Raw genomic sequence first — 24,891 nt, 5'->3', positions numbered from 1 at the left:
ACCTTTGTTGACAAAGTAATGTCTCTGCTTTTTAATATACTATCTAGGTTTGTCATAGCTTTTCTTCCAAGGAGCAAGCGTCTTTTAATTTCATGGCTGCAATCACCATCTGCAGTGATTTTGAGCCCACCCAAATAAAGTCTCTTGCTGTTTCCATTGTTTCCCCATCTATTTGCAATGAAGTGATGGGACCGGATGCCATGATCTTAGTTTTCTGAATGTTGAGTTTTAAGCCAACTTTTTCACTCTCCTCTTTCACTTTCATAAAGAGGCTCTTCAGTTCCTCTTTGCTTTCCCCCATAAGGGCAGTGTCATCTGTGTATCTGATGTTACTGATATTTCTCCCAGCAATCTTGATTCCAGCTTGTGCTTCATCCAGCCCAGCATTTTGCATGATGTACTCTGCATATAAGTGACAAAATACAGCCTTGACATATTCCTTTCCCAATTTGGAACCAGTTTGTTGTTCCATGTCTGGTTCTAAGTGTTGCTTCTTGACCTGCATACAGATTTCTCAGGAGGCAGGTAAGGTGGTCTGGTATTCCCATCTGTTGGAGAATTTTCCTGAGTTTGTTGTGATCCACACAGTCAAAGGCTTTAGCATAGTCAATAAAGCAGAAGTAGATGTTTTTTTTGGAACTCTTTTGCTTTTTCAATGATACAATGGATGTTGGCAATTTGATCTCTGGTTCCTCTGCCTTTTCTAAATCCAGCTTGAACATCTGGAACTCCATGGTTCATGTACTGTTGAAGCCTGGCTTGGAGAATTTTGAGCATTTCTTTGCTAGCGTGTGAGATGAGTGCAATTGTGCAGTAGTTTGAGCATTCTTTGGCATTGCTTTTCTTTGGGATTGGAATGAAAACTGATCTTTTCCAGTCCTGTGGCCACTGCTGAGTTTTCCAAATGTGCTGGCATATTGAGTGCAGCACTTTCACAGCATCATCTTTTAGGATTTGAAATAACTCAGCTGGAATTCCATCACCTCCACTAGCTTTGTTCGCAGTGATTCTTCATGATAATTTGTCTGCAGTTGCTACATGATACATTTCTCTGTTGTTTTATTGAAATCTCTGCTTGTGAGGAAATCCAGTTTCTCGTTTGCTAATGTGATCGAAGGACCAGTTGTATTTATTGTATTTTATTTGCCTGTATAAATAGAGACTTCTTCTTTTTTGACTGATAAGGAGGGTGAGGGACCATGTATCAACACATCCATCCTTACAGGAATTTAGCAGTGCTCCCCTCCCCTGAGCCCCTACAGCTTCTTCGTGTCAAGCACAGGGCTGGGAGTTCTAGCGTAACTTTTCTGGTCCTTACTACCATTCTTCAAGGTAGTTATGACTATACCTAAGGTAGACATGGAGAAGCCATGTTCAAGACTTTTCATGATTAGAATATGCGATTCAAATCCAGATTTTTCTGGCTTCAGTATCCCAAGACACACCTGAAATGAACTCTCTGAATTCAGGAAGAAATACAAAATGGGTACTTGGCCAACGCCTTAGGCCAGTGGTTCTCAACCAGGAGCAATTTTTTTCACTCCCATACCCTCAAAGGACAAAATAAAAACACAGACCTCAGAATGGGAGAAAATGCTTGCAAATAAAGCAAGCAACAAGGGATTAATAAAAATATATAAACAGCTCATGCAGATCAATAAAAAAATGAAAAAAAAAAAAAAAAAAAACCTGGGCAGAAGACTTAAATAGATGTTTCTCCAAAGAAGGCATACAGATGGCCAACAGATACATGAAAAGATGCTCAACATCATTAATTATTAGAGAAATTCAGATCAAAACTCCAATGAGGTATCTGTCACCTCTCATGGGTCAGAATGGCCATCGTCAAAAAATTCACACACAAAAAATCTACAAATGCTGGAGAGGGTATGGAGAAAAGGAAACCCTCCTGCACTATTGGTGGGAATGTAAATTGGTGCAGCCACTATGGAGAATGGTAGGGAGGCTCCTCAAACAACTAAAAATAGAGCTACCATATGACCCAACATTTGGCCGCACATTGGAGAGAGTTTTGGTAGTTGCGTTTGGGTGAGGGCTGCTACTGGTATCTGTTTTGTAGAGAATAGATCTTGCTAAACATCCCAGGGATGATGCTAAACATTCTAGAATACACAGGATAGTGTCTTCCCCCTCCCTGAAACAACAAAAAATTATCTGGACCATAATGCCAGCAGGGGGGAGGCCGAGAAATCCTGCCCTCGGCAATATCTGTGATGCTATGACTAATATACACATGGCCTGATTTTTTCAAGACAGTAGATAAGTGAATTTCAGTTATTAAACTTTCTGAATCTCCAGTTGGACACTGTGAATAAGATCACGATGCAAAGTCAGAAGGTCTGTATTTTCTTACAATTTGACTTTAAAATTTTATAGCTGCCTATTCCGAGCATCTTTCCTTTATAAAGATGACACAGGTCATTGTGATTGAAGTACCTGATTTTCCCCCATGTGCTCAGCGTTACCTCCGACAACAGCTCTGAAATGAGATTTCTTTCTCTGGTTCTGATGTCAAGAGAAGAGAAAGGCAGCATCACTAAATGAGTCATGCAACAGTAATTCTAAGAACCTTCCTGCTTCCCCTTGGCATTCAAGCATGGTTATTTTCTCCTTATCTTTAAGTGTGGCACGTAGGTTTATTTGCTTATTTATTTAATAAACACTTTAACTGTGTTTTGCATGAAGGCAATGGCACCCCACTCCAGTACTCTTGCCTGGAAAATCCAATGGACGGAGGAGCCTGGAAGGCTGCAGTCCATGGGGTCGCTAAGAGTCGGACACGACTGAGCAACTTCACTTTCACTTTTCCCTTTCATGCATTGGAGAAGAAAATGGCAACCCATTCCAGTGTTCTTGCCTGGAGAATCCCAGGGACGGGGGAGCCTGGTGGGCTGCCGTCTGTGGGACTGCACAGTCAGACACGACTGAAGCAACTTAGCAGTAGCAGCAGCAACACAGAGTCGGACACCACTTAAGTGACTTAGCAGCAGCAGCAGCAGCAGTACTATTATAAATGTTTTAAAATATTGATTCACTTAATTCTGAAGACAAGCTCACATGTTTCATATTATTATTATCTACTTTTTATAGATGAGTCTCCCTGGTGGCTCAGTGGTAAAGAACCTGTCTTCTAAGGAGATGTGGATTCGATCCCTAGGTTGGGAAGATCCTCTGGAGAAGGAAATGGCAACCCACTCCAGTATTCTTGCCTGGGAAATCCCATGGACAAAGGAGCCTGATGAGCTGCAGTCCATGGGGTCACAAAAGAGTCAGACGACACTTAGAGAATAAACAACAACTTATTATAGAGGAGAAAACCAAGATCCAGAGAAGCTGAGTAATTTGCTCAAGGTCACACAACCTGTAAGTTACAGGGCTAGGAGTTATACTCCACCGTCTCTGCTCTTAACCGCTTTGCCAAACCCTTTAAGAATTTGAGCTTTTACAATAAATGCTGGAGAGGGTGTGGAGAAAAGGGAACCCTCTTACACTATTGGTGGGAATGCAAACTAGTACAGCCACTGTGGAGAACAGTGTGGAGATTCCATAGAAAACTGGAGATAGAACTGCCATATGAACCAGCTATCCCACTGCTGGCCATATACACCAAGGAAACCAGAATTGAAAGAGACACATGTACCCCAATGTTCATTGCAGCACTGTTTATAATAGCCAGGACATGGAAGCAAGATGTCCATCAGCAGACGAATGGATAAGAAGGCTGTGGTACATATACACAATGGAGTATTACTCAGCTATTAAAAAAAATACATTTGAATCAGTTCTAATGAGGTGGATGAACCTGGAGCCTATTATACAGAGTGAAGTAAGCCAGAAAGAAAAACACCAATACAGTATACTAATCATATATATGGAATTTAGAAAGATGGTAATGATAACCCTGTATGCGAGACAGCAAAAAAGACACTGATGTATACAACAGTCTTTTGGACTCTGTGGGAGAGGGTGAGGGTGGGATGATTTGGGAGAATGGCATTGAAACATGTATAATATCATATGTGAAATGAATCGCCAGTCCAGGTTCGATGCATGATACAGGATGCTCGGGGCTGGTGCACTGGGATGACCCAGAGGGATGGGATGGAGAGGGAGGTGGGACGGGGGTTCAGGATGGGGAACATGTGTACACCCGTGGTGGATGCATGTCGATGTATGGCAAAACCAATACAATATCGTAAAGTAATTAGCCTCCAATTAAAATAAATACATTTATATTAAAAAAAATAATTTGAGCTTTTAAATGGGTAGAAGCACAGCTGTTTTGGCAGCATCTTCATGAGTTTTGAAACAGAAGATATTTTTTAAGTTTCATTTCAGATTGGTTAGGCAAGCAAATAACCATTTCTGAATGAAAGTGAGTGGTAATGTGTATAGTTCTATTTTTCACTATTTAGATACTTCCGAATGTGCAGTTTTCCAGTGTCACAAGGACTTGTGGGTTCTCTTCGTTATTTATTTGTACTACTGAAAACATAGTATTCATAGGCCATAACTTACAGGATGAATGATCCCCTCAAGAAACTTTATACTTTGGTTTCCTGGCCCTTTAAACGTTTTCTGTGTGGTCCATACTAAGTGGGATATGGTGGATGTGGGTACATTGATTCCCAACTTGATCTTGCTAAAGCCAGTCAACCTTTGTCATTTAGACTGTGGGAATGACCCTGCCCATTTCTTGCTCTGTTGAATTTTCAGCATGTAGAAAAACCTATGAAGAGAAAAACAATTTGAGTAGATGTTTAAATAGAAGTACCAATTTAGCATACTTTATTCTGCGTTAGAAGAAGACATGATCTTGCAAGTCTGTGATTAAACACACAATACACAGAGAGTTCAGAAAAACCAAGATGGGAGTAGAGAATCTCCATCAATTTCAGTTGAATAAATGAACAAATACATGGAGGAAAGACTTTATGTTTTAAAACGTCTCTTGTCAAGGTTATGTATGGGTGTATACTTTAAAAGGAAGCATCTTTCATCTTGAACGGGAAAATACTGGGGGAAGAGGAGGTGGTGGCCATAGGAACCGCTGATGACAGATGACAGTTCTATGCCAGCAGCCTTCTCAGGCTTCTGAGCCAAGCTTCCCAGTATTCGGGTGGTAGAAGATAACTCACTCTGCATTGCCCCGCGGAAAACCTGAAGATGCTGAGCCACGACAATGGGCTGCAGTTTACATGAGGCAAGGCAAAGATTTCTGAATATGAGGAAGAAAGGCTCAGTGCTCTTGAACAGCTTTACCCTGGCCATCCAGAAATACCAAAACCGTGCACAGGGGCTCTTGAGCCACCCTCCGCCACCGCTGAAACATTCCAGGAACTGCGGTAGATGTGGAAACTGTTTTAGTCCTTCCTGTCTATTTCAGGCCCAATGAACTCAAATTTACATGAGAGGCAAGAAGTGAATCTATTTCAGAAGTGTCAAAAGACTCACGTTGCATCCATTATTGTCACATTTCCTTTTTTTTTTTTTTTTTTTAAATACAGTTCATCGATTTGGCTTTTATGGAATACCTTTTCCATCTAAAAAAAGTGTTGATTCAGGAAATAGTTTGACATTAAGCCAGAGTTTGTTGTTCAACAGTGAATAAACAGGGAAGACTCTCTGATAAGGTTCTGTAAGTGTTGTCTCTTTGTCTATGGTGCTAAAATACATATATCTTGGTTAATTGACTAAAAGAAGCAAACAATAGGAAATTGGATTTCAAAGAGTCATTTTCATTCTATATCCAGTGGAATTGGTTTCTAACATATTTCCACATTTAATGTGAATCTGCTTTTAAAAATAAAGACAGCCGGTGATAAACTTTGTATGCTGTTAAGAGAGCATCCAACAAGGGGTAATGGGTTTCTGCCGAGCCCATTACAAAGTTTGCCCAGAGAGGTTAAAAATATAAATATAGAGGATCATCAACGTTATAAGTGGTTCAGACTTCAACTTCTGCTGCTAATAGAAAAAGAAGCCAGGTTGTGTTGTAATGTACTAGGAAACTGCTAGATATATATAAAATTCTTTATTATTGTCATGGGTACTGATCCTGTGTATTGAGTGTTTGCATAAGCCACATGTGTGCGTGCATGCCAAGTCCCTTCAGTTGTGTCCGACTCTTTGTGACCCTAAAGACTGTAGCCCACCAGGCTCCTATGTCCATGGGGATTGTGCACTCAAGAATACTGGAGTGGGTTGCCATGCCTTCCTCCAGAGGGTCTTCTCAACCCAGTGATCGAACCTGCGTCTCTTATGTCTCTTGCATTGGCACATGTGTTCTTTACCACTAGCTCCACCTGGGGAGCCTTTGTGTAAGCCTTGCATTGTTTTATCTCCTGGATACACATTATTGAACTCAATACTCCCAGCAACTTTCAGAGCCAGATGCAATGGCACCCCACTCCAGTACTCTTGCCTGGAGAATCTCACGGACGGAGGAGCCTGGTAGGCTGCAGTACATGGGGTTGTAAAGAGTCAGACACGACTGAGAGACTTCACTTTCACTTTTCACTTTCATGCATTGGAGAAGGAAATGGCAAGGCACTCCAGTGTTCTTGCCTGGAGAATCCCAGTGACGGGGGAGCCTGGTGGGCTGCCATCTATGGGGTCACACAGAGTTGGACACGACTGAAGCGACTTAGCAGCAGCAGCAGCAGCAGCTCTTATTAAACCCATTTTTCAGAAGGAAAGACTGAGGCTTGATGCGACTTTTCTAGGGTTACCAACCATGAGTTGGATTTGTAGTCATATTTGAAATCTTATGACTTCAAAGACTATTTCGGCCCTCTGTTTGACTCAAAGCCTTAGGGACCTTTGTTCTTACATTAGTGAAAACTGATTTGACATAGATCAGATTTGGTTAACCCTAGGGAGTCCTTGCAGTTCTTTTATTAGGACTAACCTGCTTATAATTGTAGTGGAATATGTGGATGGATGAATGGCTGGGTGGATGGATGGATGGATGGATGGATAGATGGATAAGTGGATAAATGGGTGGATGGATGGATAGATGGGTGGATGGGTGGGTGGGTGCATGGATAGATGGGTGGGTGGGTGCATGGATGGATGGATGGATAGATGGATAAGTGGATGAATGGATGGTGGATGGATAGATGGGTGGGTGGGTGGATAGGTAGATGGATGGATAGATGGGTCGGTGGGTGGATAGGTAGATGGATGGATAGATGGATAAGTGGATGAATGGATGGATGGATGGATAGATGGGTGGATGGAGGGATGGGTGGGTGGGTGGATGTATGGATGGGTGGGTGGGTGCATGGATGGATGGATGGATGGATAAGTGGATGAATGGGTGGATGGATGGATAGATGTGTGGGTGTGTGGATGGGTGGATGGATGGATAGATATGTGGGTGGGTGGATGGGTGGATAGGTGGATGGATGGATAGATGGATAAGTGGATGAATGGGTGGATGGATGGATAGATGTGTGGGTGTGTGGATGGGTGGATGGATGGATAGATGTGTGGGTGTGTGGATGGGTGGATGGATGGATAGATATGTGGGTGGGTGGATGGGTGGATAGGTGGATAGATGGATGGATGGGTGGGTGGATGGATAGATGTGTGGATGGGTGGATGGATGGATAGATGTGTGGGTGGGTGGATGGGTGGATAGGTGGATGGATGGATGGATGGGTGGGTGGATAGATAGATGTGTGGATGGGTGGATGGATGGATAGCTGTGTGGGTGGGTGGATGGGTGGATAGGGGATAGATGGATGGATGGGTGGGTGGATAGGTGGATGGATGGATTCATAGACTGACCAACTAATGACTCAGAAGGCAGATTGGCAAAGAGTATGCATATAGTTTTCATAACAATAAATATAAATACCAATAAATAAATGAAAATATGTTCACATATACATATACGTGTGCTTTGTATACATATGTGGAAAGTTTCATCTGTATATATCAACAATTCACATATCATATTGGAAATCACCATATATGATGACATAGGCATTTTGTAGAATGTTGGAGAGAGTGTAGAATGATCCATTTTTCTATGGAAGACAATTTAGAAATTCTTATTTAAAAACAAAGTGCATATTCATCTGCCCAGCATGTCCATCTCTTGGGTTTATGTATTTTCACTTTCACTTTTCAAGTTTGCAAAGGTGCAAATTGCTCGACTGGAGCAGAGAAGGAAGAAAAGTTGGAGCAAAAAATATGCCTAATGATGGAGGGTAAGAGGCCGGGAAGCATTCAGGGAGTGAAGAGGATCCTCATGGGCCTGAGATGGTGTCTGCAGGACTAGGGAAAGAGCCCAAGAGCCAGACCTGTGTTAGGAAAACTCTGAGAAAACACACTTGGGACTTCCCTGGTGGTCCGATGGTTAAGAATCCTCCTGCCAATGCAGGGGACACGGGTTCAGTCCCTGATCAGGGAAGATTCCACATGCTGCAGAGCAACTCGGCCTGTGCCCCACAACTACTGAGCCCCTCTGCTGCGGCAAGAGAAGCCGCTGCAATGAGAAGCCTGAGCAGCGCATCAGGAGGGTAGCCCCGCACGCTGCAACTCGAGAAAGTCTGTGCATAGCAGCGAAGACCCAGCACACCAATAAATAAATGAATACATTTTTGAAAACACACACACACACACACACACACACACACTGTGTTTGTCTATACAGGATGAAATTGCAACAGATAACTAAGGGGTTGAGAAGGAGGGTGACCTTTGTGGTTTCTGTGGAGCTTGACTGAGAAGGGAGCAGGAGAGGAGCCCAAGTTTTGCTTTTAAAGTTATGCAAGATGGATCCGTTCTAGAGACCTGCCATGCACCCTCATGCCTGTGGTTAGCAACGTGGTATGGTGCTCTTAACAGTTGGTTAAGAGGGTAGATGGAGCCCATGGTTAAGTGTTCATATAACACACACACACACACACACACACACACACACACACAGGACACAAGGAAACCTTTGGAGGTTATGAGTGTGTCTGTTACCTTGGTTGTGGTGATGGTATCACACAGGTGGATGTATGATACACCATACGTCCACGTGTGTGATATATAGACCTGTGTGAGTGTGTATCCAAACTCATTGCATTGTCCCCATGAGATGTGCAGGGGTTTTTGTCTATCAGTTGTACCTCGGGCTTCCCTTGTGGCTTAGTGGTAAAGAACCCACCTACCAACCCAGGAGACTCGGGTTCCATCCCTGGCCCGGGAAGACCCCACATGCTGCAGAACTAAGCACATGCGCCACAACTACTGAGCCTGTCTGTGCCCTACGGCCCAGGAGCCACAACTCCCCAGCCTGTGAGCCTCAAGCAGAGAAGCCTGTGCACGCTGGAGCCCAGGCTCTGCAACAAGAGAAGCCCCCACGTCAAGAAGCCCCCGCACCACAACACCGCAGCACAACATGCTGCTAAGAGTAGCCCACGCAGCAGCGAAGACCCAGCACGGCCAAAGACAAATTATAAATAAATGAAATTATTTAAAAATTGTACCTCAGTGAAGCTGTTAAAAAGATTATACTTCGATTCCTTTTGATCTTCAACAAACATCCTCTGCTTTGATAATTAAATACGCTTCATTTAGAAAACAAAAAACAGAAAAGAGCTTCCATTTTTGCAAACAAGCTCTGATGGACCCCTCACGCCCAAGCTGATGTCTATCCACTTAGATGTCAACCTAGATATCCTGTGTTGGACACAGGCAACCCAAATTGCTTTGAAAATGTGTGTAAGAGAGACTTAAAAGCAGGTAAGCCTAAAAATCGCTCGAGTTAAAAATTATGTCCTGGCTAAGATTTGGGGTCGTTTTGTGCTCTGAAATAGGGTGGTTGGCTGCTGGCAAATTTCTGAAAATGACAAAGCTACTTTTTTAAGCCTAATGGTTTGGCCACAGAGGAAAACGAAATTCCCCGGGTGCTGCAGACCCTTGTCATTCATCGGAGGCACGGCAAAATCATGATCTTTATCCTCCCGGCTGTGTGTGTCTGTCGGGGACTGTGGGCCGCTCAAAGTTGTATACTATTATTTTTTTATTCATCTCTGGGTCATTTCATCTTCCTGTGCCAGACGCATGAATGGCTGTGTATGAAAATTGTATTTTGTGCTGAATTTCCCACTGTGAAAGATGTTTACTATATATTTATGAAAACACTGCAATAACAAAACCCTTTCTATAGCCTTTCAATTTGCTGTAAGGGCAGATAAAATATTTTTATCTCGAACTGAACTTCATACCTTGGGAGATGCAGTAGGCCCGACTTGGAATAATAAAACACTTCAGAGAAAGGCTGACGCTGTTCAGATTGGTTCAGAAACCAGGGCACTCCACTTGGCGGACCTCCATGCCTTTTAAAGGTGCCGACTGAATACACAAAACCTAGAGCTAAGCACTGCAACGTTGGCATCATTAAATAGGAAAAAGAAATCTTTGTATTTATTAAGTACTTTTGCATTGCGTCCACAGAGATGCAGGGCAGCTCACTGAGCAGTGTTTCTTTCATTCTGGGAAAGAGAGAGAGGAGGGTGGCCATCACCCCCGTGTACTGAAAATCTTGACTCTTCACCTTCGTTTAGGCTTTAGCTTTGAAACTTTTGTTTAGTAGACTCTGATTTACTAGATTCACATGCAGTTGGGAGAAATAATACAGAGAGATCTCTTGTAGGCTTTACCCTGTTTCTCCCCCGCCATGGGAATATTTTGCAAAACTATGTATCACGTCTCACCTGAGATACTGATGTTGCCGCAGTGCAACCCACTGATACTGCTCGGATTTTCCCAGATTGCCTTGTGCTCATTTGTATGTGTGCACTTCATCCTACACAAATTTATTGTGGGCATAGGTTTGGGGATCCACCACCACAGATGAGATACTGAGCATGTCCGTCCTAAGATTCCTGTTGATAATCACATCCACCTCCGCTCACCAGCACCCGCTCCCGTCCCTAGCCTCTGTCCACACTGCTCTGTCCTCCACTTCTAAAACCCTGTCATTTCAAACACGTTATAGAAGTGAAATCACACAAATTTATTTTTTCAACTTTTTATTTTACATTGGAATATAGCCGATTAACAATGTTTTGACAGTTTCAGGTGAATAGCAAAGTGACTCACCCATACATATACATGTATCCATTCTCCCCCAAGGAGAAGGCAACGGCACCCCACTACAGTACTCTTGCCTGGAGAATCCCATGGAGCCGGGTAGGCTGCAATCCATGGGGTCGCTAAGAGTCGGACACGACTGAGCAACTTCACTTTCACTTTTCACTTCCATGCATTGGAGAAGGAAATGGCAACCCACTCCAGTGTTCTTGCCTGGACAATCCCAGGGACAGAGGAACCTGTTGGGCTGCCGTCTATGGGGTTGCACAGAGTTGGACACAACTAACGCAACTTAGCAGCATTCTCCCCCAAACGCCCCTCCCATCCAGACTGTCACATAACACTGAGCAGAGTTCCCTGTGCTATACTGTAGGTCTGTGCTGGTTATCCATTTAAATATAGCAGTGGGTACTTGTCCATCCCAAACTCCCTGATTATCCTTTCCCCATCATTTTCTCCCAGCAACCATAAGTTTGTTCTCTAAGTCTGTGAGTCTGTTTTGTAAATAAGTTCATTTGTCTCATTTCTTTTTAAATTCCACATGTAAGTAGCATCATACAATATTTCTCTTTCTCTTATGGCTTAATGCACTCAGTATGACAATCTCTAGGTTTATCCCTGTTGCTGCAGATCAAATTAGTCCATTCTTTTTAATGGCTGTGTAATATTCCATTGCATGTGTGTATCATGTTTAACTTTTTGGGGTTGGCTAACTCCAGCACCATCATTCCCTGGAGTTTTATCTGAATGACCGAGCCCATCAATCATTTGTTCTTTTTCACTGCTCAGTAATACCCCACTGTACCTGCTAAGTGCCATGGTCTGTTTAACCACTCACCTGTTGAAGGACATCTGGGCCATGTGTGGCTCTCACAAATACAGCTGCTGTGAACATTGCTGGGCATGTTTTAGTGTGAGTATGGGTCTCACTGCTCTGGGACAAATACCAGGAAGAAGGCTTTGGCAACTTTTGATTCATACACATTATTTATTCAAATGCTCAGTGCTATCTGACTCTTTGTGACCCCATGGATTGCAGCACTCCAGGCTTCCCTGTCCTTCACCAACTCTCAGAGTTTGTTCAAACTCATGTCCATTGAGTCTGTGATGCCATCCAACCATCTCATCCTCTGTCTCCCCATTTTCCTCCTGCCCTCAATCTTTCCCAGCATCAGGGTCTTTTCCAATGAGTCAGCTCTTCACATCAGGTGGCCAAAGTATTACAACTTCAACTTCAGCCTCAGTCCTTCCAATGAATATTCAGGGTTGATTTCCTTTAGGATTGACTGGTTTGATCTCCTTGCTGTCCAAGAGACTCTCAAGAGTCTTCTCCAGCACCACAGTTCAAAACCATCAATTCTTTGGATCTCAGCCTTCCTCACGGTCCAACTCTCACATCCATACAGATTACAGAAAACATTAACATGCTGTCCCTATTGGAACTGAGTTCCAGTCACACACACCAGTCAAAGGAAAGATGTAAAATCTTACCCACATCTGAATTTATTTCTACATAAGCAGAGGACTAAATATAGAGACTATCCAGCATTTATGCAGCATCCACCTTATGCCAGTCTATATACCAAGCCTGTTGTGTGTACTAACTCACTTGTCCTCACAGCATCCTTAGGAGGTATGTACCACCGTCACCCCCACTAATACATGAAGAGTCAGACAGAAAACACTCCAGTCCCTTGCCATATTGCTACAATCCATGGCACTGAGAGTTAGGCAGGCTGGCTTGAGAATCCCTTATCTGAAGCACCAGCTGTGATGCGAACCTCACTCCCAGATCTGTGGGTCAACCCTTCTGGGTTGGATGAAGTGGCGTCGGGTTGGGTCAGCATCTATCAAACTGTCCCTGCAAAGAAAGGGTATGTGGATTTGTGGGTATAGGACAAGGGCTAGCTGACTTGACTGCCTCTCAACTCACTGCTGTGAGCTAAGCTCGCTTTATTCGACCATCTCAGACAGACAGATGGAGGTTTCTTCTGGCTTTTAGATCTCTAAGAAGTCGATTTCACAATCCTCCCTTGGTTACACACTGCGATATTTCACAGCTCTCACTGGCGGGATGTTCTGCCTCTCCGTGTGGCCCAGATCTGTCTCACCGAAAGCTGAGCCCCCGGTCATTTGTCTCCCTTCAGTGAAGATGTGGAATTGATGGCCCCACATCTCCTCGACAACACAACTTAAAGGTACTTGTTTCTAACAGAATCTCGCGTGGCCGCTTTACATGAATCATGCGGCTTTCCATCCTCTGAAGGCATTTCATATTTCCACCAGGCTTATAAAGTATTTAATATTTTCATATGCTCCAGTGTAAAGCCATCTGTTGCAGTGACAAGGCAAAATGTGGAAGGCAAGAACAAGCGTATGTTTAGGGAAAGATTCCATGGAACGTTAACAAGAGAGCTATGTGCTACTCTGGGGTGCCTTGTCGAAAATGGCCAGGGGATTTGGGGAGGCATGGCCCCTGGCACTGGTATTTATAAATAGGCAGTTATAGATGACACTTGCCCTTTTACTTCTGGCTGGTAAATTTAGACTGGATCTGCAGTGTACGTGGCGGCAGGGACCTCTCTGAGAGGAAGTAGTGATATCGTCTGATTTTCGGATCTTTATTTCATCTTGGTTTTCCATGTGTGTTTTAACTTTTTTAAAAACTGGAGGATAGTTGTGTTACACTATTGTGTTAGTTTCTGCTGTACAACTACGTGAATCAGCTATACGTATACATTCATCTCTTCCCTCTTGTGTGTTGACTTTTTGTTATTCTTTGGGCCACTGCATTGGGAACCTGCTGCGTGCTAGACTTGCGTGTTGCTGAAATTGTGTTTCAGAAGAGTTACAGCTATTTCTCCAGGCCTAACTTATTTTTTTGTTAAAAAAAAAAAAACATTATTTTTAACTGGAGGATAATTGCTTTACAATATTGTGTTGATTTCTGCTGTACATCAACTTGAATCAGCTGTAGGTAGACATATGTCCCCTCCCTCTGGAAGCTCCCTCCCACCTCCCACCCCATCCCAGCCCTCTAGGTTGTCACAGAGCACCAGATTTGAGCTCCCTGCATCATGAAGCAAATTCCCACCAGCTCTCTATTTTACATATGGTAATGTGTATCTGTTCAGTTCAGTTCAGTCGCTCAGTCGTGTCCGACTCTTTGTGACCCCATGGACTGCAGCACACCAGGCCTCCCTGTCCATCACCAACTCCCAGAGTTTACTCAAACTCATGTCCATTGAGTCGGTGATGCCATCCAACCATCTCATCCTCTGTCATCCCCTTCTCTTCCTGCCTTCAATCTTTCCCAGCATTAGGGTCTTTTCCATGAGTCAGTCCTTTGCATCAGGTGGCCAAAGTATTGGAGTTTCAGCTTCAGCCTCAGCCCTTCCAATTCAGGACTGATTTTCTCTAGGATGGACTGATTGGATCTCCTTGCAGTCCAAGGGACTCTTAAGAGTCTTCTCCAACACCACAGTTCAAAAGCATCAATTCTTCAGCGCTCAGCTTTCTTTACAGTCCAACTCAAATCCATACATGACTATGGTATGTTTCAATGCTATTCTCTCACTTGGTCACACACTTTCCTTCCTACCCACCCCTGTGTGTCCATAAGTCTTTTCTTTATGTCTGCATCTCCATTGCTCCCCTACAAATGAGTTCATCAGTACTATTTTTCTAGATTCCATATATATGTGTTAATATACAATATTTGTTTTTCTGACTTACCTCACTCTCTGTAACAGGCTCTGTGTTCATCCAACTCATGAGAACTGACTCAAATGCATTCCTTTTTAAGACTGAGTAGTAGTCCATTGAATATGTGTAGCAGAACTTCTTTATCTATTCATGTGTCGATGAACATTTAGGTTGCTTCCACGTCCTGACCATTGTAAACAGTGCTGCAATGGACATTGGGGATATGTGTGTCTTTTTCAATTATGGTTTCTTCAGGGTATATGCCCACATGTACTAAAATTGAAATGATACAGAGAAGATTAGCATGGCCCCTGCACAGGGATCTAACTTCTCATACACATGGTGTGGTCTTGCTAATGCAGAAACAATCAGATGCAGATCCATTGTGGCTGCCCACTTGAACATGAGGATATCGGCACAGTCCTCTAAAACTGTTGTGATACCCCAATGCTGCTTGCTGAACTGAGCTCAGAAAACTCAAAGCGAATGTCTCTGAGGTGGGGCCTGTTGCTCTTGGGGGGAACACCATGGCTAACATGCAGTGAGGATCAGATCTGACAAGTGTATAAGGGGCACTGTGCCTTGACTGGCTTATTTCAGCCTCCTAAGCCTCTTCCCTGGTGGGGCCTTCAGTGTCTTCATTTCATAGATGAGGGATCCATTTTCAAGAGGGTGATTCTCCCAAGGTCACACAGCTCATGGTGGGCAAACCCTGGATCTGATCACAGGCAGGCTTGGTCCATAAACGGGATGCTTCACCGCTATGTCTTATAACTGACATTAGTAAAATAGGAGAAACTTGTTCACTGCCTTGCAGACCAGTTCTTCCGATGGTGATATCAGCTGGAACATGTCAGTCAAAATAGGGCAGACTGTCACAGTGTGGCCTCTGCAAGCTTCAGTTCTCAGCTACTTCTTCCTTTTTTTTTTTTTTTTGCCATACCAGGCAGCCTGTGGGATCTTAGTTCCCCAACCAGTGATGGAACCCACACCACCTGCATTGAAAGTGTGGAGTCTTAACCACTGGACGGCCAGAGAAGTCCCTCTCAGCTACTTTAAAAAAAAAAAAATTGTTTATTTTTGACTGTTTTGGATCTTACTAGCTGTGTGGTCTTTTCTCTAGTTGTGACAAGCGGGGGCTACTCTCTACTTGGGGTACATGGGCTTCTCATTGTGGTAGCTTCTCCTGTTGCAGAGCACAGGCTCGATGGTGGTGGCCCACGGGGTGATTTGCTGTGAGGCATGTGGAGTCGTCCCAGATCAGGGATCGAACCTGTCTCTCCTTCAATGAAAGGCAGATTTTTTTTTTTTTTTTTTTTTTTTAACCACTGAGCCATCAGGGAAGCCCCCTCTAGGTGACTTTTTAAATTTTTTAGAATTTATTTTATTTATTTATTTTTGGCTGTGTTGGGTCTTCCTTGCTGTGCTGGCTCTTCTCTAGTTGTGACAAGCAGGGGCTACTCTCAAGTCACGGGGCATGGGCGTCTCATCTCGGTGGCCTCTCTCGTTGCAGAGCACGGGCTCTCAGGCATGAGGGCTTCAGTATTTGCAGCACGTGGGCTCAGTGCTTGGGGCTCCCGGGCTCTAGAGCACAGGCTCAGTAGTTGCGGTGCATGGGCTTAGCTTCTCAGTGGCAGGTGGGATCTTCCTAGATCAGGGATAGAACCTGTGTCTCCTGCATTGCCTCCAAGCCACCAGGGAAGCCCTCTCTCAGCTACTTTTTAACTCTGTGAGTAAAGTTCAGTGAACCCCAGGGAGAAGCTTGCAGAAGGAACTTGTGAAGACAGATGAACAGCTCTTGAGAGTGCTACAGCAAAAGAAGATCATACTGGTTAACCACCACCCCCCCTGCCAAGACCTCTCCTTTTATATCAATTTTGAACTATTTTCTACCAACTCGTGTGAAAAAGTGTCTTAGATCATTCACCTGCTTTCAGTCCTATTAATAAATGGATTGACAGCATATGTAAGAACCTAGGTCCCAACGGTAGCCATGTCAAAAGAAGACAGTTTCTGGTTAGTTACTCCCAGGCTGATAAAATTCATGATATAGTAGGATTTAGGGGGATTTTTAAAACTTGGAGTATAATTGCTTTCCGTCTTGTGTTAGTTTCTGCTGTACAAGGAAGTGAACCTACTTTATGTATGCATATATCCCCTCCCTCTAGAACCTTCCAATCCCCTTCCAATCCCACCCCTATAGGTCATCACAGAGCACTGATCTGAGCTCCCTGTGCTACACAGTAGCTTCCCCGTGTGTGTGTGTGTGTGTGTGTGTGTGTGTGTGTGTGTGTGAGTCGCACAGTCATGTCTGACTCTTTGGGACCCCATGGACTGTAGCTCACCAGACTCCGCTGTCCATGGAATTCTCCAGGGAAGAATACTGGAGTGGGTTAGCCATTCCCTTCTCCAGGGGATCTTCCCCACCCAGGGATCAGACCCAGGTCTCCTGCATCACAGGCAGATTCTTTACCATCTGAGCCACCAGGGAAGCCCACTAACTATCTATTTCACCCCTGGTAGCATATATATGTCAATCCTGTTCTCCCGATTTGTCAAACGCCCCACTTCCTCCCCTGTGTCCACATCTCTGTTCTGTATGCCTGCTTTTCTCTTCCTGCCCTGCAAATAGATTCATCTGTAAGCAGGGATATATATTTTCCAAAAGAGCAAGATTTCTCATCAGATCAAGTGAAGAAAAACAATCAGGGTAGCTGAGAGAAAAGACCAGTTAGCTTCTAAACACCATTCATTTATTTCAGTCAACTCGCTCAGTGGGACATGAGGGTTTCTTCTATAAGAATCCCTTTTAGACCCATGGGTTTTGCCTGTGGGTTTCCGTCTCGACAATCAGATGATAATGACGGGCTATAAACTTCATGGAGACAGAGAACAGGTGAACAATGTGTAATTAATCGCTAACACAATGCCTGGGCCATGTTAGGACCTCGATAAATGTTTTCAGAGAATGTATGATCCTACTGGATTATGCCAGAATATTTATTATCTGTTGCATCCTGGTAAACCCAAGTCATAATTTTATCTAATAACTGGATGATGCTTTCAGAACCCTATTAGAGGAAAGCGTGTTATTCCTACTCACTGGTTTCTTCTCTCCTAAAGCCGAGAAATGTGGGTAATTATTTTCTGAGTTATGCCTAGGAAGAGCAGTGACACCGTCGTATCTAGCCACCCTCTAAAATATTGTCACAACCTCGTATAGGGTTTACAGCAGCAGCAATGTTCCAGACTCCTTTTCCCCAGCGCTCTCCATTGGCAAAATGCAGCTTACGGTTAATGCAACAGTGAAAATAAATTATTACCATTCTCCGATTGTGTGACAGGTCAGTAATTAACTTATGTCACCAGTTGGCCTCCCACAACTGTGTTTATTCAGCTCCATGGAGCACTTTTCAGGGAAAAAGGAAAGATCAGCAAGGCAGTCTTTGTTTACTGTGGATACTAAATGCGGGTGGAATACATCTTTTCCTATTGACGAGGAAATAAGTTGGTTGTTAGGACATGATTTTCCATTCTCCCAAATGATATGGTGATGCAGGGAATTTGAAAGCTACCCTGGAATTAGAAAAGCATAAAGAAATTGCCCTTTATGTGCTAATTGAGCTATTGTGCCTGTTTTCTTTGGTTCCTTTTTCCTGTACAGTTATAGCAAAGAGCTGTGTGTAAAAAAAAAAAAAAGGTATGAAAAATTTTAATTAAAAGAAAAAAAATGTGTTTTTTTTTTCCCCCATTGTAGATTAAGTGCCTATCATGCAGCCAAGGGACAATGGTATTAGATTTGTAATAAGTGCAAGTAAAGCTTTTCATTTTGATTGGATTGGGTGTATTTTTCATCAGCATCTCCCTCATGAGCCATGATTCCAAAGACAGAGACTTGTAATCTTCTGTGGTGGGAACGATGCAGCTTAAAAATCAATAGGGCAGGAGGTGTTTCAAGTTCTCATTATTGTAATGTGTCAACATCACTTCAGTGACCCCAGAGTCCTATGTTGGCTGGTTTTTCCCCTGATTTATTGTGCAATCTCGCAGGGCAAACTATAATTTCACTTGGAATCAGAAAGTCCCCATTTATGGTTTGTGTCCCAGTCTCCAGTCATTAGGGCATTCTCGGGGAATCGATCCCTCCTGTTGTTGCTAAGAGCTGAATGAAGTTGTCACTCGCTTAGATTACAAAGGCGCTGGGGGAAAAGGAGGCGGTGAGGGCAAGGACCTTGCAGGAGCGAGCTAGGCTTGGCGGAGGGCTTCCTGGGTGTGCGTCTGCCGCCGCTGGGAGGACTTCCACCTTTTCTCAGGACGCCTCTTACAGAAAAGCCCCGCCACCAACTTAGAGCGGCGCTCCATCGCTTCTTGCGCATCTTATGGACGATGGCATCCTCCTTTTAAAACAAGGGGCGAGAGCCTTCCTTGAAAGTCTGTTCTGGCACATTTTCTAGAACTCGTTGAGTCACATCAAGTCTTCTTAAATCATCTGATTGAAGAACAGAGTTTCTCTGATTGTCACTCCTAGCCTATAAAGCCAGAGTCTTGCATCCTTTTCCTGGTTGGCAAAATAGTTAGGAACTTAGTGAAACTTCCTGTAAGAAGATTACCCTCTGATTTCAGAGTGCATGTGCACACACATACTCAAAGCTCCTTTCACTGGAGGGTAATTGATGACTACTTATATGATAGTTTTAAGTCATTGTATAGCATCCATAGCAAGTCTGCATGCTAAGCCCCTTCAGTCATGTCCAGCTCTGTGTGACTTTATGGACTGAAGCCCGCCAGGCTCCTGTGTCCATGGGGCTCTCCAGGCAAGAATACTGGAGTGGGTTGCCATGCCCTTCTGCAGGGGATCCTTCCCACCCAGGGACCGAACCCATGTTTCCTGCTTTGGCATGTGGGTTCTTTACCACTAGAGTCATCTTGGAAGGCCTGAAGACTTTTAAAACAGGTCCACATTAAAAAAAAAAAATCTTAAAAAGTTCTTAAGAGCTCCATTTATCAAAGTCCCTGAATCTCATTCTAGGACATACGTTCACTTCATAGGCATTTATTGGGTTCTATTCTGGGAGCCAGGTACCCCTTTTCATATGCTTTTTAAAAGTATATTCATTTATTTATGTAGTTGTGCCAGGCACACAGGCTCTTTAATCTTCCTCGCAGCATTTGGGATCTTGGTTGCAGTGTGAAGGGTCTTTTAGCTGTGGTATGTACAAACTCTTAGTTGCAGCATGTGGGGTCTAGTTCCCTGGCCAGGGTTGGAAGCCAGGCCCCCTGCATTGGGAGCACAGGATCTTAGCCACTGGACCATCAGGGAAAGAGCCATATACCTTTCTAAGCTGCTAAATCAAGTGGTTCTTCCTCTGAGCCTCTTTATTGATACAATGAGTTCTTCTTGAGTCTCTCAGCCCTCTTCGGACTTGCCTTCTCCTCTGAATTCAATCCCCTGGTGGCTCAGTTGTAAAGAACCTCTCTGCCAATGCAGGAGACCCAAGTTCAATCCCTGGGTTGGAAAGATCCCCTGGAGAAATGAATGGCTACCCACTGCAGTATTCTTGCCTGGAGAATCCCATGGACAGAGGAGCCTGGAGGGCTACAGTCCATGGGGTCGCAGAGAGTTGGAGACGACTGAGTGCTAGATTGACTCACTCATCGATTCACTAAAGATGAATCTGTAGATCCCTGTAGATGCTGCAGAGATAATGGTGAACAAGACAGAGAAATTTCCCTTCTAGCTGAAGGAAGGTACGTCCTTGACCTTGAGGGCTCAGAGGGATGGAGCCCTGGTTCTCTTGATTCCTGAAAGTGGGCGGGATTATTCTCTCCTTAACAGGATATTACCTATTAGAGCTTAAGCATGACCTTGCTTGTTCTTTAGGCACTGACCTCAGGTGGTGAGAGGACACAGGAAGATCAAATGCTTCTACTGGATGTTTCTAACCCATGGGATGCTGTGCATATGTGCCTATTGGGACCCAGATCAACTGTGACCCCAGAGAAAGTTGACATCAGAATCCCTGTCCTGCCCACCATTCCTCTTCACAGCTTATAACCCCAGCCCTGCAAAGTTCTGTGTATGTGCTCAGTTGCTTCAGTTGTGTCTGGCTCTTTACAACCCCGTAGACTGTAGTCTACCAAGGTTCTCTGTCCATGGGATTCTCCAGGCAAGAACACTGGGATGGATTCCCATGCCCTTCTCCAGGGAAATCTTCCTGACTCAGGGATTGAACCCGGTCTCCCCCATTGCAGGTAGAGTCTTTATCATCTGAGCCACCAGGGAAGTTCTAGCAGAAGCCTAAGAGGCTTCTGAAACAGAGGCATAATTAGAAGCTCAGATCTTAACTCTACCACTGAGAACCTTGAACAAGTTTCTTTTTAATTGGAGTGTAATTGCTTTACATCATTGTGTTAGTTTCTGCTGATCAACAGAGTGAATCAGTCATAGGTATACACATATCCCCTCCCTCTAGAGCCTCCATCCCACACCCCACCCCATCCCACCCCTCTAGTCATCACAGAGCAACCAGCTGAGCTCCTTGTGCTATTCAGCAACTTCCCTCTAACCATCTATTTCATGCAAGACAGTGTGTATATTTCGGGAAAGGAGATGGCAACCCACTCCAGTACTCTTGCCTGGAGAATCCCAGGGATGGGGGAGCCTGGTGGGCTACTGTGTATGGGGTCGCACGGAGTCAGACACAACTGAAGCGACTTAGCAGCAGCAGCAGCAGTGTGTATATTTGGAGAAGGCAATGGCAACCCACTCCAGTGTTCTTGCCTGGAGAATCCCAGGGACTCGGGAGCCTGGTGGGCTGCCATCTGTGGGGTTGCACAGTCGGATGTGACTGATGCAACTCAGCAGCAGCAGCAGCGTGTATTTGTCACTGCTACTCCCTCAGTTCGTCTCACCCTCTCCTTCCCCCATTGAGTCCACACTCCATTCTCTTATGTCCATGTCTCCATTCCTGCCCTATCTAAATAGGTTCATCAGCACCATCTTTCTAGATTCCATGTGTATGCATTAATGTATGATATTTGTTTTTCACTTCCTTCACTTCACTTTGTATGATAGACTCTAGATTCATCCACCTCAGTTCCAAGTGCAGTAAGAAGGCAAAGCTTAACTCAGAAGCAGTTTCCAGCCTCTGCTTGCATTATATTCGCAAACAGTGAGTCAAGCCAACCTCAGAGTCAAGGAATAGAGAGACAGATAGTAAGGGAAAAAACCAAGAGTTGTCCTTGTAAAGGCGTGTGCAAACATGGCTGAGGTAAGTTTGTGGCCATATTTGCAATCCACTTCATCTCTCTTGGAAGCAAATCATTCATTGAAGGGAATGATATGCTATGAGGTCTTTCTGTAAGCTAGGTCTTCCAGCTAAAATTGCTGTTGTTTAGTCTTTCAGTCATGTCAGACTCTTTGCGACCCTGTAGACTGTAGCCCACCAGGCTCCTCTGTCCATGGAATTCTCCAGGCAAGAATACTGGAGTGGTTGCCCTTGCCTTCTCCAGGGGATCTTCCTGAGCCAGGGATCGAACCCAGGTCTCCTAAGTTGGCAGGCAATTTCTTTACCACTGAGCCACCTGGGAAGTCCTCCTAAAATTATCCTTTACCATTAAGTGCAATGATAAGGGACCTCCCTAATAATAAGGGCTTCCCTAATAACCCAGCTGGTAAAGAACCTGCTTGCAATGCAGGAGACCCAGGTTCGATTCCTGAGTGGGGAAAATCTGCTGGAAAAGGATAGGCTACCCATTGTAGTATTCTTGGAATTCCCTTGTGACTCAGCTGGTAAAGAATCCACCTAAAGTGTGGGAGACCTGGGTTCAATCCCTGGGTTGGGAAGATCCCCTGGAGAAGGAAAGGCTACCCACTCCAGTATTCTGGCCTGGAGAATTCCATGGACTGTTTAGTCCATGGAGTCACAAAGAATCGGACAGGACTGAGTGATTTTCACTTTCACTTCACTTCATTAAGTCCAAGCCTGTAGTCTCTCCTTTCATAAGTGCAGCCTTCTATTTACTTTATACCTGATCATCCTCCTTATCTTTCAAAGTTTAAGCAGTGATGCTGAAAGAGTTTTTCTTTTTCTTTCAAGTGTAATGTCAGCCCAGAGGGAGGGTAGTCACATGCCTCTAGTGACACTGAGCATCCTCAAGATAAGAGCCCACATATCTCGGGGGAGCTGTGCACACCTGCCTGATGGAGCCTACACCAACGGTGTTCTGACAAGTGTGTCTAATTCTGAGCTTCCTCAGAGCCCTCCCGTTGGGAATCTGTTTGCTTTGGATCAAGGATGCTGGGGCCTCAAGCTTCGACTTCACACTCCTCTGTCCTTACACATCAGCTGGTTTGTTTTAGAGATCACTTGAGAACCTCATACATTGGTTTTCCCGGTCCTGCGGGCACCGGTTTATGCTTCCACCAGCTGGTGGAGGCACAGATTTTGAGAGCTGTGGTAGAATAAGGGATGTTCTGTGGTTTCTTCTTTAATGATTAACTAAATGGTGCTCAATTAAAAGTGCAGAGGGCTCAAGAAGACAGGCAGGAAGACATAAGCCTGAGACCCGCCTTACCCACTTTTTAGATACACTGAGCTTTGAAAGCTCCCATTAGTAGACGGATGACTGTGAGACATCCTAAGGCTGCATTCTCCCGCGACCATGTCAGTTTTCTGCAAACTCCATTCACGTGCATTTGATTGCAGACTCGCAAACTTTATTGTCCAAAAGCAGATGGAAGTGTGTCAAGTCAGTATTTCTATTTGAAAAGCAAAGTCCACTCAGATTGTTTTTCTCTTCACTGGACTTGGGGCTTGTGCCCTGGTGTTGAGGCTTCCTGCTCGGTGGATGGGTCTGAAGTATTCCTTTAAGCTGTTGACTGTCAATCACTTTATATAGCTGTCACTTTCAGGATGTCACCATCAATAGCAGACTCGTGAAGCTTGCAGATACTCATTCTCACTCTGACATGCGTAACTCAATTGAGCTCGGTTTATAAAAAGATTCTAAAAATACACAAATTGATGACTAGGAAAAAATGGCTTTCTGAAAGGATCCTTTATTTAAGGCTCAGAAAAATAATTCCTGGAGATGAATAGTCCTGCTAACTCGCTTTTTCATTTGTTTCGAATATATCAAGACCCTAGTAAGTATTGGTGTTGGTGTTAAAAATGTTGAGTGAAAACCAGCAAGGAATCTGTAACCCTGAAATGTACAGTGCGGTGGGGTTAAGAAAGGAAGTTAGATGGGGGGGCATCAAATAACCACAATACAAAAACTGTAATTATTGTCTGAGATAAACGTTCTAAAGAAAGGGTACCAGAATAATCGACGCTTTTGAACTCTGGTGCTAGAGAAGACTCTTGAGATTTCCTTGGACTGCAAAGAGATCAAACCAGTCAATCCTAAAGAAAATCCACCCTGAATATTCTTTGGAAGCACTGATGCTGAAGCTGAAGCTCCAATACTTTGATCACCTGATGCAGAGAGCTGACTCATTGGGAAAGACCCTGATGATGGGGAAGATTGAAGGCAAAAGTATAAGGAGGTGGCAGAGAAAGGGATAGGTGGATAGCATCACTGACTCAATGGACATGAGTCTGAGAAAACTCCGTAAGATAGTGAGGGACAGGGAAGCCTGGCATGTTGCAGTCCATAAGGTTGCAAAGAGTTGGACAGGACTTAGGGACTGAACGATAACAGAAGGCAATACACAGCTGATCTCTACTGAAGGGTTGCTCTGGGAAGGGAAGTCAAGCACTGGGCTCATTGTTTCATAGGCGTCATACTTGAATCTTTTCGTTCTTTCGTCTGTTCTGTTCAACTGTCCACATGTCATTTAGCCCCGACCTCCAAGGTACACGGCTCTCCCTCCCCTGCTGTTTCCACTGCCACAGCCTAGTCCCAACCACCGTTTTTGCCACCTTTGTGACTGTAACAGTCCCCCTCCTGGATTCTTCAGGATCTGTGTTTGCCCTCCTCCAAGCCATTATCCACATAATAGCCAGCATTATTTAAAACATAAATGCATTACACACCTGTGTTTATAAGAGCACTATCTACAGT

The 24,891-nt window shown here is 44.2% G+C and overlaps 1 protein-coding gene and 1 non-coding gene across 24 annotated transcripts in view; both read left to right on the top strand.

Moving 5' to 3' along the window:
* RBFOX1 (RNA binding fox-1 homolog 1) overlaps positions 1–24,891 on the top strand; it is a 1,703,141-nt gene that overhangs the window by 437,630 nt on the left and 1,240,620 nt on the right. The window lies entirely within an intron of this gene.
* On the top strand, positions 15,076–15,179 carry LOC112581915. Its single transcript, XR_003106589.1, has one exon. It is a non-coding gene; the product is annotated as a U6 spliceosomal RNA (small nuclear RNA).

Source organism: Bubalus bubalis, chromosome 24 (assembly GCF_019923935.1).
Source record: "Bubalus bubalis isolate 160015118507 breed Murrah chromosome 24, NDDB_SH_1, whole genome shotgun sequence".
In the NCBI taxonomy this organism is placed as follows: Eukaryota; Metazoa; Chordata; class Mammalia; order Artiodactyla; family Bovidae; genus Bubalus; species Bubalus bubalis.
This window is presented reverse-complemented; position numbering and strand designations above follow the sequence as displayed.